The 16,632-nt window shown below is 35.3% G+C and overlaps 1 pseudogene; it reads right to left on the reverse strand.

The window, feature by feature from the left end:
- LOC149540512 (pyruvate kinase isozyme G, chloroplastic-like) overlaps positions 1-16,632 on the reverse strand; it is a 75,466-nt pseudogene that overhangs the window by 13,578 nt on the left and 45,256 nt on the right.

Consider the following 16,632-nt stretch of genomic DNA (forward strand, 5'->3'; position numbering starts at 1 on the left):
AACAGAGGGAAAATCGAACTGGAAAATAATGGTAAATGAAAATGCACGGCAGAGGAGGATTTTAGTGGGATTGTTTTAACATTCACTCTAGTCTCGAGGCAACTAATAATTGAAAAGTGCAATGAAAACATTAGTCCCTGCCTATGGGCGGCAGGGACTAACAATAAGATCATTGTTTCTTAGCTATTGAAATCTAACTTGTAAGACAATGTTTCTTAGCTTTTAAAACCTAGTTTATATCCTATGTATTCAAAATCTGGCATCTCATACCCAAACAAAAGGCAACAAGATGGAATCAGAGCTAGAATGAACCTAAAGCTAACCCTAAATTCTTCTCAAGGCAACACTGACAAAAATTATGGCAAATAGAAGATCTTTTCCCATGCATGGTATGACAGCTGCACAAAAATACCCATAGCCCTTGCATGACACAACATCTCTGTTAGGAATTGGAAAAGCGCATTTCCTCTCATAGAAAAAGGTTTCTTGATAGTTCACAACTTCTAAGCCTTTTTTTGTGAAGCTAAAAGATGGAGAGGACAAAGATAACAAAGGCATAATTTATGAGATTGAACTAATGTCAAATTTATGAATTACAATAGTAGAATCTAAAGAGAATGCCATGTTTAAATACATACCCTAAAATTTCCTAAGCATAAGATACCAACAAGTCTTTCATGGGAATGTACCTAGTGCAATCAATTATGAGAAGTTGTGATGACATAAAAATGCCCATTAGAAGCAAATAGTCTCAAAATGAGGAAGATGTCAAGATTTTCATAGTTCAGAGTTATGCCATTTTAACCAACTTATGTCACATTTAGAAAATTCTCCAAAGGCTATATGGCCTCACAAATTTTACTCACACGGAAAAAAAAAATCATATTAATTGATTTCATGTGAAAATTATAGCATAAAGAATATATTTATCCCTCCTTTCAAAGTGTCAATTTATATATTAGTGTCCATGTTTAAGTTTTGCTCTCTCATTTCTTGATAGAACCATCCTGAGCTCTATGAGGAAACTACAATCTAAAAACTCAATAGCTAGGAATTAGTCAAGTACCTAAATGATGGTCGCATTCTAGTTAACTTCACTGAATGATAGACAATCAAAAAATTTGATTTAAAAACATCTTTACTGAAGCTCATAGTCCTTGCCAACAATTTAAAGAAGATTATAACATACTCACAAGTAAAGCTTTTATATTTTGTATTTCACATCAAAGCCGCACAAAAACCATCAAAAACCAACAATGGAAATGCACCAACATCCAAACAAATACATGCATGACTAAATAGTAAACAAAGTAGCATGTGAATTTAACTTTCTATATAATGCTTGACAAGCATGACTTCACATAATTTATTAACACCATTCAAAGCAATATCACCAATCATAAAGTAACAACTTATCCAACTAAAAAATTTGATCTAGGGAGACTATACTTACCCGATCTGATGCAGAAAGAATTGAATGAAGATTTGGTATTGAATCGACACTTTCAATCTTCACAGTCACATGGATATCTGCACCACAATCTTCACATAATTACAAATACAAATGCATTGATATTTTATCACTTTTTAAATTCTGATTTAAAATATAAATTAAGGGAACATGCAATATCAAGCCCAATATTGTTTGCAAAGGATTATATTACACTGGAAAGTTAAAATTTTTCTTCAAAGGTTTACTTTTAAGGTAATCTTTCAACTCATGCACCACCTTAGCATCTTTAACAAAGGAAACAACATAATAGTATATGCCATTCTCAACTCCAAATTTAATATCATCCCAATCTTTATCTACGAAAAAAAAAGACAAGAAATAGATTTTATCAAATACCAAATTAAGCTATCTCAGATGCTGTGTTGGTCAAAACAACTCATCACATATACAAGAAAAAAGAAAATACAAATATTACACATATTTCAAGATTGATAAACATATCATTCAATTATATTCTAGGTAACTTCAATCAATCAATATTAGGTACAAAAAAAGGAAATCACAATGAAATCAAAGTCCCTGAGAAAGAAGCAGATTGAGATGTACATGTCAATAAGCAACAAAAATCTAATTTTCTATGCATGCCTGAGAGTTGATAAAATGGTCAAGATTAACCTATAATGGAAGGCAGGGTAGCACTTTTTCCATGCACATTTAAGTGTCATTGTGATTTAAGCTCTCCTCCATTGATTACTTCACAAATTATAGAATCTGATGTTTTTGACTTCACTTGCAGTGACATCACCCCCCCTAGAGAAATTCAAATAACAATAAGAAATAGAAAGCTATAAAAATGCTATGAATAACATTAGTAACTCTGTTCATTTCAGCTAATAAATGAATTTTCAAGCCAACATAAGAGAACGTACCATCAACAAGTAGTGTGTCTCCTTCTCCACATCATTCACAAAATCATCATAATTCACGCTTACGTAGTCTTCAGAGCCCACTTCTCTTTTGATTGTGAAAGTAAACTCTTGGCCCTTTGTGAGCATGATAGGCTATGGTAGATCTCCACTTCTGACTTCAAGGCCCTACGATAAAATGATCTTTTAATTTATTGTTTGAGCAAGGGACTAACTCAAAAGACATAACAAAAAGGGTGTTATTTGATAAATTGCACCTGAAACACAAAAAATGACTATTAATAATTTAGATGTATTTTAATTTAGGATGAAAAAAAAAGTGAAATAGATTTCAAATCTACATCTTTTCTGATTGGCTAACAATGTTGCAATATGAAAATAACCCACATTATGATGTTTTCAAACAGTTAGTTCCAGCAACAACCTGTATATAATAAAGGAGTTTCAACACCTATGCAACTCTAGATGAAAGAAAATCTTGTATGATCCTAAAGATTTCATGCATATTGATAATATTCTCCTATTATAAGATTTCATGCATATTGATAATAATAAACTTAGATATCATTTATAAAACAAACTCTCAAACATTAGCGATAGAAAATGCTTCCTATTTAAATTACCTACGAACAAAATAAGCGTCTCACATTGCAGATTAAAGCCCATAAATAGTTATAGAAAATGCATAGAAATAGATCTAAGCCCAGATTCATAAAAACCCATTAGAAATGATGACTGATCGAGAACCTTAAAATTTCCACGATGATATCACAATCCCTGATAAAAACTTGATAGGATTTAACATCCAGGTAGATGATATATATGCAACCACAATGAATCAATACAAAGGATGAGCATCATTATTATGGAAAAGAAGCCCCAACAAAACTACTTTCCCAATGCACGAAAGAACCCAAGCAAAGCTACCTACGTGAATGAAGCCAAAACTGCCTACGCGAATGAAGCCCCAAGAAAACTACAATTTTCAGCTTAAAATTGAAACATAAGGTCATTTTTTTATAATTTCATAATGTGATTTTCAAGTTGGTCAAAATTTTGACCAACTTAATTTTGACCAACTTGGGAAAACTTACGTTGGTCAAAATTTTGACCAAATCGGGCAATTATTTTTAATTTTCAACCAACGTGGGAATGAAAAATAAAAAATAAAAAAAATTCATAGCTTTGGTAGAAAAAAAAGTGCGAATGTACTAGTATTTTTTTTGAATTTTCAAAGGGATTGTATGGGTGTATCCGTATTACTCACCTTTGGATAGGGTAGAAGTGGCTATGTATGGGGCAAGTTCTTCAGTTGGACTCCAACAGTGTAGAGTCTTTACTCAGGACGAGAAGAGGGAGAGAGGGTAGGGTGTTATAGGCCCCTACTTGTCAGCACAAACCATGTATGAGTTTTGACATGTAAGAATGGAAGAACGGAAGTTCTTGAGTTTATATCCCTGATAGGGAAATTATTTTGGTATTGTGTTTGACAGCTCTTATTGGAAAAATCCACCTTCTCCCTAGTTTGGTTCAATGTTGAACCTATTGTGAAAATTCGGTATGGGAGTGAATGTCTAATTTTGTCTTCATGTTACGATTAGTTGTCTTCTGGTCAATTTTTTTTCTCTCCACGATCACCGTGATGTATTGTCAAATTTGAAATGGATCCCTTGTTAAGGGACAAGAAGGAAATTCAACTTGTTATTGAAATTCAGTTATGTTGAGGAGATTTCTCCTTAGGATTGAAAACCTGTGTAAAATATATTTAAATGTATTGATGAAGTGGCAACGATGTCAGTTTTCTTCCTGGTTCTTTCCTAGTAGAGCCTTTGAATTAAGTGGTCAATAAAATAATGTTGGAGTAATATCCTTGCTTATGAGATTCTTGTATTTTCAATTATATGCATGTTGTATTGAAAAGTAGATAAAATGGTGATGTTCAATTATGCAAATCTCAAGTTCAATTATGTTAAGGCAAAAAAAATCCTACTATGTTTGTGACTTCGATTCATCTTCGTGATTATTGAGAGACAAAACAATATTACATTGTTGTTAAAAAAAACAAATTATTCAATTTCTTAGTTTAACTAAGTGTTTAGCAAATTCAAATAGAAAGAAGAAAATAAAATAAATATACACCTCTTGTTATAAAAATAAATTTCTTTAAAAAATTGGACACTTAAAAAAAAAATTCCTCTTAGAAAATTAAACAAGTTTGAAAATTTTAACACTTCAAAAAAAAAAAATTTGTATGAAAAAACAAAAGAATTAACCCCCTCTTGCAATAGAAAATATTCCTATTTGATTCTTTTGAAAATTCATTGCTAAATTCAATTACTATCAAAAATAAATTATAAACAAATAAATAAATGCTCAAAAATAAATATCTATCTTAAGTCTACTCTAAAATCCCCAACTACAAAACTTTATAACATTAATCTTCACTCACTTATTTCTTTTCCCCTTTGGCCTATGTCATAACCACCCCTTGGATAATTCTAGGCAAATTGCAAAACAAGGCTGACATAAGTGGCACGTATCCCTGGTCGACCTGACATGGTTGTCATGTCATTCCTTGCAAACTAATTTCTTTGTGGAAATTGGGGGGCAGAGTATTTATGGTGGGTAGTTTGTCTAAAGTTTTAAATGTCTTACCCTCCATCTTGCCTTGGTCAGCGAATGCAAATCATGGGTATGCACAGGGAATTTGAGGAAACGCCCAAAGGCAAGTGGCATGATGTGATGTGTAAATATGGGAACCCAAGGTCTAATGCATTAAGTTTCTTTCTTAAAAAAAACAACCTCTTCATTCTTGTTTTAAGTAAGTAAGTAAGTGGGTTTTATAGTCCACGACACTATGCCATAATTTTTGGGTTTACATATGGTGACAATGATATGGGACAACCTTGTACTCTTTTTCAAGAGGCGCTTGGCACTACAAACGAGGCGTACATACCCTACCCCCCAGTGGGATTTGAACTTGTAACCTCTCTTTCAAGAGTACAAGTTCTCCACCACTAGGCCAACTCAAGTTGTACATCATATAACCCACTTTGGATGAAGGCTTGTGATGTGGATGCGGGGGAGGGGGGGAAAGCTTTTAGGCGTGGGGTAGATTGTATTTCGGGTTAAGGGATGTAAGGGGGGATAGTAGGATAGGTTAGCAGCTTTTTAGATTTGGAATTTTGTATAAGTGAAGTTTTAAATTTAGTTAGTGGTTTTAAATATAGTTTCTTTTGTTTTGTTAAAAATTTAAGTTAGATTAAAATTTTAATTAGTATTAGTATTAATAAAGTAATATTAGTTTTGGTTATTAATGTTTTAATTTAGTTTTGGTTTAGTTTAAGTATATAGGATAGTAACTTTAAAATTGTATGTTTAATTAATAGTTAGTTGTTACTTTTAGTTTTATAATGTAGTTTAGTTTTAGTTTTAAATATTAATTAGTTTGTAGTATCTTATTGTTCTATTAAAGATTAATTATGGATGTAATGTTGTATTAATTAGAAGTTCTTTTTGTTTTCAAATGTATCAAAATAATTACATCTATAATCATTTAAATTATTACTCAAACAATTACATCTGTGTACCTATGCTTTAACTTATGAAAACAAATTTATCGAACTTAGCAGTGTGATAACCATTAAGAAAAAAAAGGATTTCATGTGTTTTTTGTCCTTGGATTTTGAACATGAAAAAATTAGTCTGAAAGTGCACATGCAAAATACAATTTTAATCTCAAAATCCAAAGGTTCAAAATGCAGATTCGGTGATTCAAAAATATAGTTCAATGGGTTAATTTTAGTACAACTGGTGTCAAACAGTGCAATTTTTTTATTTCATGATTCATAGTGTAGATTCAAGTTCATTATGGCCCAACACATGTCCATCAATGCAAGCTTAGTGCCTCTCCCATTTGACTTCTGTAAGTCATCTTGATGGATGCAACCTTGCTAATCTTTTTTTGTGATGGATCATGATTGTGACCCTGAGTGGTCTACACCGTTGAGGTGTTTGGATTTATGTTTCCTTATTAGTTGCTTTGTTTATGCTTTTGACTGATCTTTGAGATTATGATGTAATTTTTGGTTCACTGAGGTTTGTGCCAGTGGTTACCAGGATCGATGTGGTATCATGAGGTTGTTCTATGATTACCCTGAGGTGTGTGCAGAGATTGCACTGTGTACTATTACCATGCTACACTAGACTATGTTCCTGTAGCAATGGTTCATCATGTTTATGACTGTGTTTGCTTATGTGTTTTAAATTCCTTTTTAATGCAGAGTAATCAATCATTATTAAATGCTTAAGTAATTAGAATGGATTATTCTTGTTGGATTCTTTGGTTATGTGCTGCGGATTTTTACCTTGTTTTATTTTGATCTGAGAGATATCTGTTCTTATGTGATGTTTTACATTTGAGTGGACCCGAGGGTTACATGTTACTCTTTGATTCTAGTATCATAGATATTAGACTAGTATGTTGTTCAGTTAATCATATTGCATGATGATGCCATTTTGAGATGACAATGTGTTTTATGATGATATCTGGTTATCTAGTTATTTTGTATTTGCACATACCTCTGATTTCGCTATATGATAGATTTAATGCTATGGTTATTTACTTCATTCCTGCGTTGCTATGCCTTTTGCGAACGTGAGTGATGTAAATAGATTATTTTAATATAATTAAATAAATAGTTAAATTAGGTGATTTAATACATTTATTGCTTCGGCTATGTTATTATATGCAATTGCATTTGATCATGTTGTTTAGTGTGTAATATTATATCCCTGGCAGTGGCACATGGAGTTAGTGATTCAGTCGTTCATATTTTACCAATGTCGCCTTTGTATGGTCAACGTATCCTTAATTAAAATGTTTAATTTAAACCTTTCAATGATTATTAAATCCGAACTCATTTGCATCATTTGATTAGACCATTAAGCGTGTTTGTGCATTTAGAGGTTCGCATTGTCGCGAAAGTTATTAAGGAGATTTATGTGTTTTTGGGTTTCCAGGCCTTTTAATTGATTTATTTTAATTTCTGGCAGCTTTGCCATAGATGAATTCCTATTTATAGGAATACCCTATTTTCGTTTGGGTCAATTCAGGGTTTAACTAGATTGGCTAGTTAAATGACCTAATCGATTATTCACCCGAAAAGTGAATAAATATCCAAAGAGGAATTTAATTCCTCACTTCTCACTTTCAAATTGAAAATTTGGAGAGTAAAACCCAAAATCCTCTTCATGAGGATTTATTGTTTTGTTCATTGTGGGAGCTATGGGCGTGGGATCATTGCGAGGTTGGGCTCATTGGATCCAGCTTGGGGAAACCTTGGATTGCCGCGATTTTCAGCTACTTCTGCAAGATATTTATTTTATGGTTGAGATTCCTGTTTTGCCCTTTTGGCTGCGAGGTAGGGCTTTCCTATTTTATTGTTTCTGCTCCATTTCTGCTTCTATTTTTGGTAGTCGTTTGTTTGGAGGCTGAGAACTAGTGTTCCCCTTCGTTTCTATATGTTATTCTACCTGGTTGGGTGGGTATGAACATTTTCCTATTTTTTGGGATGAGGGTTTGGAGTTTTGCACCGTTATGCTGGTCGTTTTTGCATACGGTGTCCAATTTCATTTATTTTTGGGATTTTGGGGTTTTTAAACCCAAAGGCCAAATGGATTTTAATTTTGAAGTTTTTTAAGTTTTTAGAGTTTTTACCTCGTTTTGTGTGCCACCTTATTTTCTTAGGTTTTCTTGGCACAATGTGGGACGTGGACCTTGATGATCCATTTGGATATCAGTCAAACCACTTTTACACTTTTACATTGTATTGGGATGCGTGTTGCATCCGTACTCCCGACATTGTGTTCGGTTGAGTGATTTTATACTTGTTATTGTTTTTGTTGGACCTTTGCTTTTGTTTCATGAATGGTAGGATTCATGTAGAATCCATACTCTTAGATTGAGGCCAGTTGAGTGAGTTCACGATGTTTGGTCTTGTTACATCATTGGGATTCGTGTAGAATCCATACTCTCGGATTGAGGCCAGTTGAGTGATTTTATGATGTATGATTTTATTGGCTTTGGGATTCATGTAGAATCCGTCGTTTCCGTGTTGCTTTCAGTTGGGTGTTTTCTTTGCATTGTGTTCTCATTCCTGTCCTTTTTGTTATGATCTTCATGATGGTGGTGCGCCACACATGAGTATGTCCGCGTACATTTATCGAGTGACTTGTGAGGCTCGATCTTCCGTGGTACTTCCGGAAGTTATGATCATTGGGGTTGGGATGGGAGTATGCCTGGCCACGGGCACTTGTTATAGGATGAGCATGGGTAGGGTAGGGTAGCATATGGAGGAGGCTTCTATCCTGTAACCTAGTGACTACTTCCTGGTTGGCAGAGGAAGTTTTATATAAGTGATAATTAAATTAAAACTTTGGGTGGTAATAAATACAAGATAATTAAAATGTGTGGGTTGTACGCCTTCCGTCGTGAAGAGTAGCTGCCCTAGGTTGTTCACCTTCTGTTGAGAAGAGTAGCTGCCTATACTAGCTTAGGCTTGTTGATGCCAAGCGACTCTCCATGATGTCAGTCCCTACGTAGTAGCCCATTGACGTGTCTGACCAGGACCTGTAGTTTATGCATTATCTATGTCTTGGATTCAGTCATCATACTGTCTGGCGTAAGTGTTAGCCATGGATGTTCTTTTGTGTGTTTGTGGTTGGATCATTATCTCCTTCAGCACAACGGGTGTGGACCTACGGGTGCCATGTGGTTGGGAGGCGTAGTTACCTTCACCATTGCTAGGGATCGGTGTACAGAGACGATCTTTTGTCCTAATGCGATCGTCGTTGGATGTCTTCACTTGGTACTTCGGGTTCTGAAGTATGCTTTGTTGTGATTTATGCTTTCATTGGGATGCTTGTATATCATGTTTAGATGATGTTATTCTATTTGGCGCATTCCCTTATTATGATGTTTAGCATATGATTAGATGATGTGATTTGCTTTAGTAGTATATCTGTTGCTTACTGTTGTTTAGCATGTGATAGGTGATGTTATCTATTGTAGGATTATCTTATGTGTTATCACTAGCATGTTAGATTTCCTTATGCTTATATTGTTGCATGTTTTTAGTAGTGACGTCCCTATTACGACAATACCAATGATCTGGTTGGTGGCTTGGGATGTTACGCACGGGGGATGGCTAGGATCCACGATGGTCTTATGATGCTATTGACGGTTGGGAGGAACCGTGCACTTATTTGGTTGTTTAGTTCTGAAATGTTGCTTTTGAGCTCTTTGATGTTTATTTCAGCGTGTTCTTTGCTGCTGTAGTTTAGATGGTTTGATGTTCTTCATTCTGTGTTGTTCTTACACTCGAGTGTTCATTCCTCAAGCCTTTGTGGATCCGATACTCCCTGGTGTGGAGGTTCTTTGCTCCATTTTGGTTCTTTTTGCTTCTGGGAGTGTTTTTGTTTTCTATGGGCGACATTTGTTCAACATGGTGGGACACTTTAAAAAGTATCGCATGCCCATGCAAACTATGTCGTACAACAATGTAAAGTATCGCATGCCTTCTTGAGAAATTTCGTATGACACTGGAAGAGTGTCACACGCCTTTTTGAGAAATGTTGTACAATGCTGAAAAGTGTCACATGCCTTGTTGAGAAATGTCGTACAACACTGGAAGAGTGTCACACGCCTTAAGAAGAAGTATCGCCCTCCCTTAGTAAAAAGTGTCGCACAATTTTTGTGAAAAACCTGCGCATGCCATCAGTGGGAACTTTTCTTTGTGATCTAATCTTTTTGAGAGTGGTTTTGGATACCCTTTTGGATGTTCTTCGACCCTATGTTGTTGCATTTTGAATTCTGACGGTTTCTCTTGAAATCGAGTTTTTATGTTTTTGTTTTAGTCTCTTGGGGTTTAAATATATCGTTTAAGTATAAGTTGATGTATATTTAATTTCATTTCTTATACTTAAGATATATTTTAATATATGCGACAAATCGTTTGAGATAGGTTTTAGACCTCTCGGAGATAAGTTATGGATTCTAGGAAATTTCAGGGCTTCAAAAATCTAGACTTAGCCAATTTTCAGGGCTTCAAGATTTTAGGCTTAGCCAAATTTTGGAATTCTACATTTTACCCCAACTTGGTGTTTTTTTGATGAGTGGTCATTTCTTGTGCCCTCATCTTGTTGTGGTGGTTGTTGGCTTTTGTTTGGGTGTGTCAGTTGGGTAGTGGCGTTTGGAGATTCATTGGTTGTCAAGATTGTATTGAAGTCTTCCTTTGCGATCTTTGTGATCCCTGTATGATGTTGTCTTGTGCATTCATACTTGTAAAAAAAAAAATATCTTGGCTTGATTTGAATCCTTGTTTCCAAGGATCTTTGGGCGGGGCACTACATCTGGTATCAGAGCCCATGTTCAAACATTGGGATCTCTATGTTATGTTGCCCTTGTAGTTGTTGTTGCATTGGTTGAGTGCAAGTGTCTTGGTGAGAACTCGTGATCTTGTTGCTTTGGTATCTACTTGTGATGGACTCGCTTGTCCAATAGAGGCAACTAGAGTAGTGTGTGGAGAAGGAAGTGAGTCTTCCTAGCCTTGTAGGTGGGATTGATGTGCCTTGTTTGGTTGGTTGCGTGTGTGACCCTTTTTGGATGGAGCCACTAATTGGTTTCCATGTGTTGGCTTGTGTGCCTCGTCTTGTTTCTCCTTGTGGGGTTAGGTGCATTGTTTCCCTATTTTCTCCTGATTGTAAGTTGATGAATGAATCTTATTTGTGATTCTTTATTTTGTTGTTATAATGATAAAATGGTTCCTTTCATTGAAAATGAGTGTTTATTGTGAATCATTGCAAAGTAGTAGTTTTGCATTATATCCTTGGGTTAATGACTTAAGTCCCCAATTCGATTGTTCTTAAGCTTATGTAAAACTGTATTAATTTAATGGATATCTAAATGTTGCATTGCATGGAAATTTTTGTTTTTTGCATATGCATGAGATTATTGATGGTATACTGTTTGATGTGTGTGAGTGTGTTCTCTAACATTGCTAGGATGATGTATTCCTTAGCATTGTGTGGTGATTTATCCCTCTTGTGTGACTGTACTCAGTCATCACCTGTAATGTGATTTTTTTGATGCCTTATTTTATTTGGCTGGAGGTACTTTCCTCATGTTGTTGGGCTAGCATTAGTTTTTAGTATTTTCCTCTCTTGGAGTAGTCATCAAATTTTATCTATCGCTCTCTTTGTGGCAATTGTCACATTTGACTTATTGTTGAAATGAGCTCTTTTTGGTACTTACTATTGGAATTGGCAATTCTCCCATTTGGGCTTTTTATTTTGTTTCATGATGACTATTCTAGATGTGTTTTACTACTGCCTAGTTGTGTGTTGTGACTCTATCATGTTCATCTCAAATCTCTACTAGTACGTTCAAGGGATAATATCATGGAGAACATGCTAGTGTGTCTTTGTTAGATCTAAAGTTTTTATTGTAACTGAATGGTTTAAATGGTGATTAAACTTAATGTTATTTTTGAAAGAAATTGAAAGGTATGTACTTGTTTTATGGTGATTCTTGGACCCTTGCTTGAAAATCTTTCAGTTCATTATGCATTAGTGCTTATGTTATGCTTAATTAATGAATTAATGAAAGAAAAGTAATGATGGTTTCAATGTGTGATTTACCTTTCATTCCATGCCTTATGTTGTTTTGGGCATGTGTGCTCTTGTGTGGATTTGGACATTGCATCCATTGCTTGTCTTGGTGACCAAGGCTGTTGGTTTTTTCTTTGTTGTTTTGATTTGAGTGGTGGCTCAGATCGTAGATCTTAGGTCTCTTTTAGCTTCTTCATGTTGTAGTCCTTGTCAATATCTTTTTGATGCTTTTCAAATGGATTCAATCCAAGTTTGGATGTAAAAGCTATGGCTTCTGGAGTTGTTGATTGATGTTCCAAGTATCTTTTCGAGTAGAGGCCAATTCAATCATGACATATCATATTTATGGCCATTGGAGAAGTTTAACTCCTTATGTTATTCATAATGGAAGAGTATCTTGTCTTCATAATCTACTAGGTACTTGTTGGGGTTCATGCTTGGGGTTTTTTTTGTGTTTCCTATTGCACTGAATCGCCCTTGTGAGGTGGTGTGGTTTGTGAGCATTCCTTGCTCAGGGTTGATGTTGCCTTATCATTTGAGAGTGACTCAGTTCTTTGATGAGTCTACATTCTCCTTTTTGGATGTTGACTTGGGTGCATCTCCATATCCTCTTCTCTCTTGTGAGAGTAGGCTAGTGTGGTTATGCCACTAGCTCAGTTAGTGTTTTCTGGTGAGTATGTTGATGGTTGGTGAAATTGTGAGTTTCCTAATGCATCATGGACTGGTTAGTGTAGAGGTTGAGAGAGAGACTCCCTCTCAGTCCTAATACTCTGTAGTATCCTTCTCCCTAAGTGTATATCTTCATGTGGACTGTCTCAGTCAAGCTTTCTCTTTAACTATTGACTTGAGGCTAGAGATTGAGTTTAGCGGTAGTTTGGGTGTAGTTTTCCTAGCATGGTGCTGGAGGGACATGGTATCGTTGGACACATGTTACCATCTCGTGAGTTGGTATGCAAACATTTCATGATTGTGTCCACTCACGAAAGTCTGTGTAACCTTGTGGAAAGGTGATATCGTATCTGGTTGGATTATGTTACCCTAGTTTCCAGTGGTAGTTGAGCTTTTGTGCCTTGGTGAGGTGTTGTGCTCCTATGCTTGGTGGTGAGCAGTCTTTTGGAGTGTGTCCTTTTTTTGGTAAACTTTCATCCTCCTTGTTCTAAGGGTGAGTTTATGTGGATTCTAGAATGATCATCTGTGACATGATAGTATTCTTGGGAAGTTTGGGATGGTTATTCCCCATGATTCCAACTTTTGTTGGAAGTGCTTAGTGTTTTGACCTGGTTTTGTGGTCATGTGGTTGGTGCATGTTATGGTTGGGCACCTATTGACAAGGTAGAGTGGCTTGTTCCTTACCTTGTATTGTTGTTTTTATGGCTAGTTGGTTTTTCCTAGTGCATAGAAGGTTCCTTGTTGGAGGACCTTGTGTCTGTGTGACACCCATTCTCTCGTCATTAACCAATTTGGGGGTTAACATGATGGTTTGAGAATGTTGGAGTGATTTGGGTTTGACTTGTAGAGAGTTTCTTGACTCATTCCCATTGCTCGCTTTTGATTTTGGTTCTTGTGTGTTTTGGTTTCTATTCTTGGATTGTACGCTTCCAGGAGTAAGCCTAGTCTTTGGGGAGGATGATGTAGTGCCTCTCCCATTTGACTTCTGTAAGTCATCCTGATGGATGCAACCTTGCTGATCTTTTTTTGTGATGGATCATGATTGTGACCCTGAGTGGTCTACACCGTTGAGGTGTTTGGATTTATGTTTCCTTATCAGTTGCTTTATTTATGCTTTTGACTGATCTTTGAGATTATGATGTGATTTTTGGTTCACTGAGGTTTGTGCCAGTGGTTACTAGGATCGATGTGGTATCATGAGGTTGTTCTATGATTACCCTGAGGTGTGTGCAGAGATTGCACTGTGTACTATTACCATGCTACACTAGACTAGGTTCCTGTAGCAGTGGTTCGTCATGTTTATGACTGTGTTTGCTTATGTGTTTTAAATGCCTTTTTAATGCAAAGTAATCAATCATTATTAAATGATTAAGTAATTAGAATGGATTATTCTTGTTGGATTCTTTGGTCTGAGGACCCCTAGGGACAAGGGGTCATAAGTCACCCTATGACTTCCTTTGACCCATATGAACAATTCTAATATGTCCATAGGGGTCCTATGAGCCTTACGGACATATGTCGTCATTTAACGGGTCAAAAGGTGTCATAGGTCACCCTATGACCCCATTTGACCCATATTAACCATTCTAATATGTCCCTAGGGTCCCTAAGACCCCTAGGGACACATGTCATCATTTAATTGGGCAAACGGGGTCATAGGTCACCCTATGACCCCTTTTGATCCATATGAACAATTATAATATGTCCATAGGGGTCCTAGGACTCCTAGGGACATATGTCATCATTTAATGGGTCAAAGGAAGTCATGGGGTGAACTTATGACCCCCTTTGACCATATAAACAATTATAATATGTCCCTAGGGGTTTTGAATGAATGAAAGGGGGTCATAGATCTTTGATCCATTAAATGATGACATATGTCCCTAGGGGTTGTAGGTCCCCTAGGGACATATTAGAATTGTTCATATGGGTCAAAGGGGGTCATAGATTGACCTATGATCCCCTTCGACCCATTAAATGATGACATATGTATGTAGGGGTCCTAAGACCCCTAGAGACATATTAGAATTGTTCATATGGGTCATAGGGGGTCATAGGATGACCTATCACCCTCTTTGATGCATTACGTGACAACATATGTCCTTAAGAACCTTAGGGACATATGAGAATCACTCTTATGGGTCATATGGGGTCATAGGTTGACCTATGGCCCACTTTGACACATTACATGATGACATATGTTATTATGGGTCAAATGACTTCGACTCATTAAATAATGACATATGTCCCTAAGGGTCTTAAGACCCCTATGGACATATTAGAATTGTTAATATGGGTCAAAGGGGGTCATAGGGTGACCTATGACCCCCCACGACCCATTAAATGATGACATGTGTCCCTAAGAGTCCTAAAACCCTTAGGAAAATATTAGAATTGTTCAAATGGGTCAAAGGAGGTCATAGGTTGAGCTATCAGCCCCTTTGACCCATTATATGATGACATATGTCCCTAGGACCCCTAGGGACATATGAGAATCACTCTTACTATACATATTAATATGTATGTTATTAATATATATATAATAATGTAAATTTTTATTAAATATAATATGTATTTTATATTATTATATTAATATGTATAATAATATAATATATGTATAAAAACTTAACATATTATATATAAATAATATGTATTATATATTATTATATTAATATGTATGTTATTAATATATATAATAACATTATATATATATATATATATATATATGTATATGTTATTAATATATATTATTATATTAATATCTATGTTATTAAGATATATCTATATTATTAATATATATGAGTCAAAGGGGGTCATAGGTTGACCTATGACCCCCTTTGACCCATTAAATGATGACATATGTCCCTAGAGGTTCTAGGACCCCTAGAGACATATTAGAATCGTTCTTATGGGTCAAAGGGGGTCATAGGTTGACCTATGACCCCTTTCGACCCATTACATGAGCACATATGTCCCTAGGGGTTCTAGGACCCCTAGGGACATTTTAGAATCATTCATATGGGTCAAAGGGGGTCATAGGGTGACCTATGAACCCCTTCGATCCATTAAATGACAACATATGTCCCTAGGGGTCATTTCTAATATGTGCTTAGGCGTCCTAGGACCCCTAGCGACATATGTCATCATGTAATAGGTCAAAGGGGTTCATAGGTCAACCTATCACCCCCTTTGACCCATATGAACAATTCTAATATATCCCTAGGGGCCCTAGGACCCCTAGGGACATATGTGGTCATGTAATGGGTTAAGGGGGTCATAGGTCAACCTATGATCCCCTTTGACTCATAAGAATGATTCTAATATGTCATTATTTAATAGGTCAAAGGGGGTCATAAGTCAACCTATGGCCCTGTTTGACTCATATATATTAATAACATACATATTAATATAATAGCATATAATATAATAAAATATAATACATATTATATTTAATGAAAATATTACATTATTATATTTAGTAAAAATAATAATATAAATTATATTTATAGATTATAATAAGAATAACATAATATATTATTATATATTAATAGATTATATCTTATATCTTTACATTACGTTATTATATATACAATATTAAAAGACATCTTTACATAGTAATATAACTAAAATAATTTATAAATCATAAGCTATAACTCTTAAACCCGATTTTCCCTCCAAAATGGGTTGAGATTTTAAATTTCTTATCAAAATTCTTCGAGTCATATCGTATATCTGATTTGAAATCAGATATCTGATTTGAAATCAGATATCTGATTTGAAATTGGATATTTGATTAGGCTTGGTATTTACCAAGCCTACCTAGTCAACCCAAAAGACATGTTTGAAGAATGTTTTAGTGATACTTAGACTTTAGGTAGCTGTCTGACAATGTTATTTTGATCAAAATTGAATGAA

Source organism: Cupressus sempervirens, chromosome 9, assembly GCF_028749045.1.
Source record: "Cupressus sempervirens isolate cs-2001-9-10 chromosome 9, ASM2874904v1, whole genome shotgun sequence".
Lineage (NCBI taxonomy): Eukaryota > Viridiplantae > Streptophyta > Pinopsida > Cupressales > Cupressaceae > Cupressus > Cupressus sempervirens.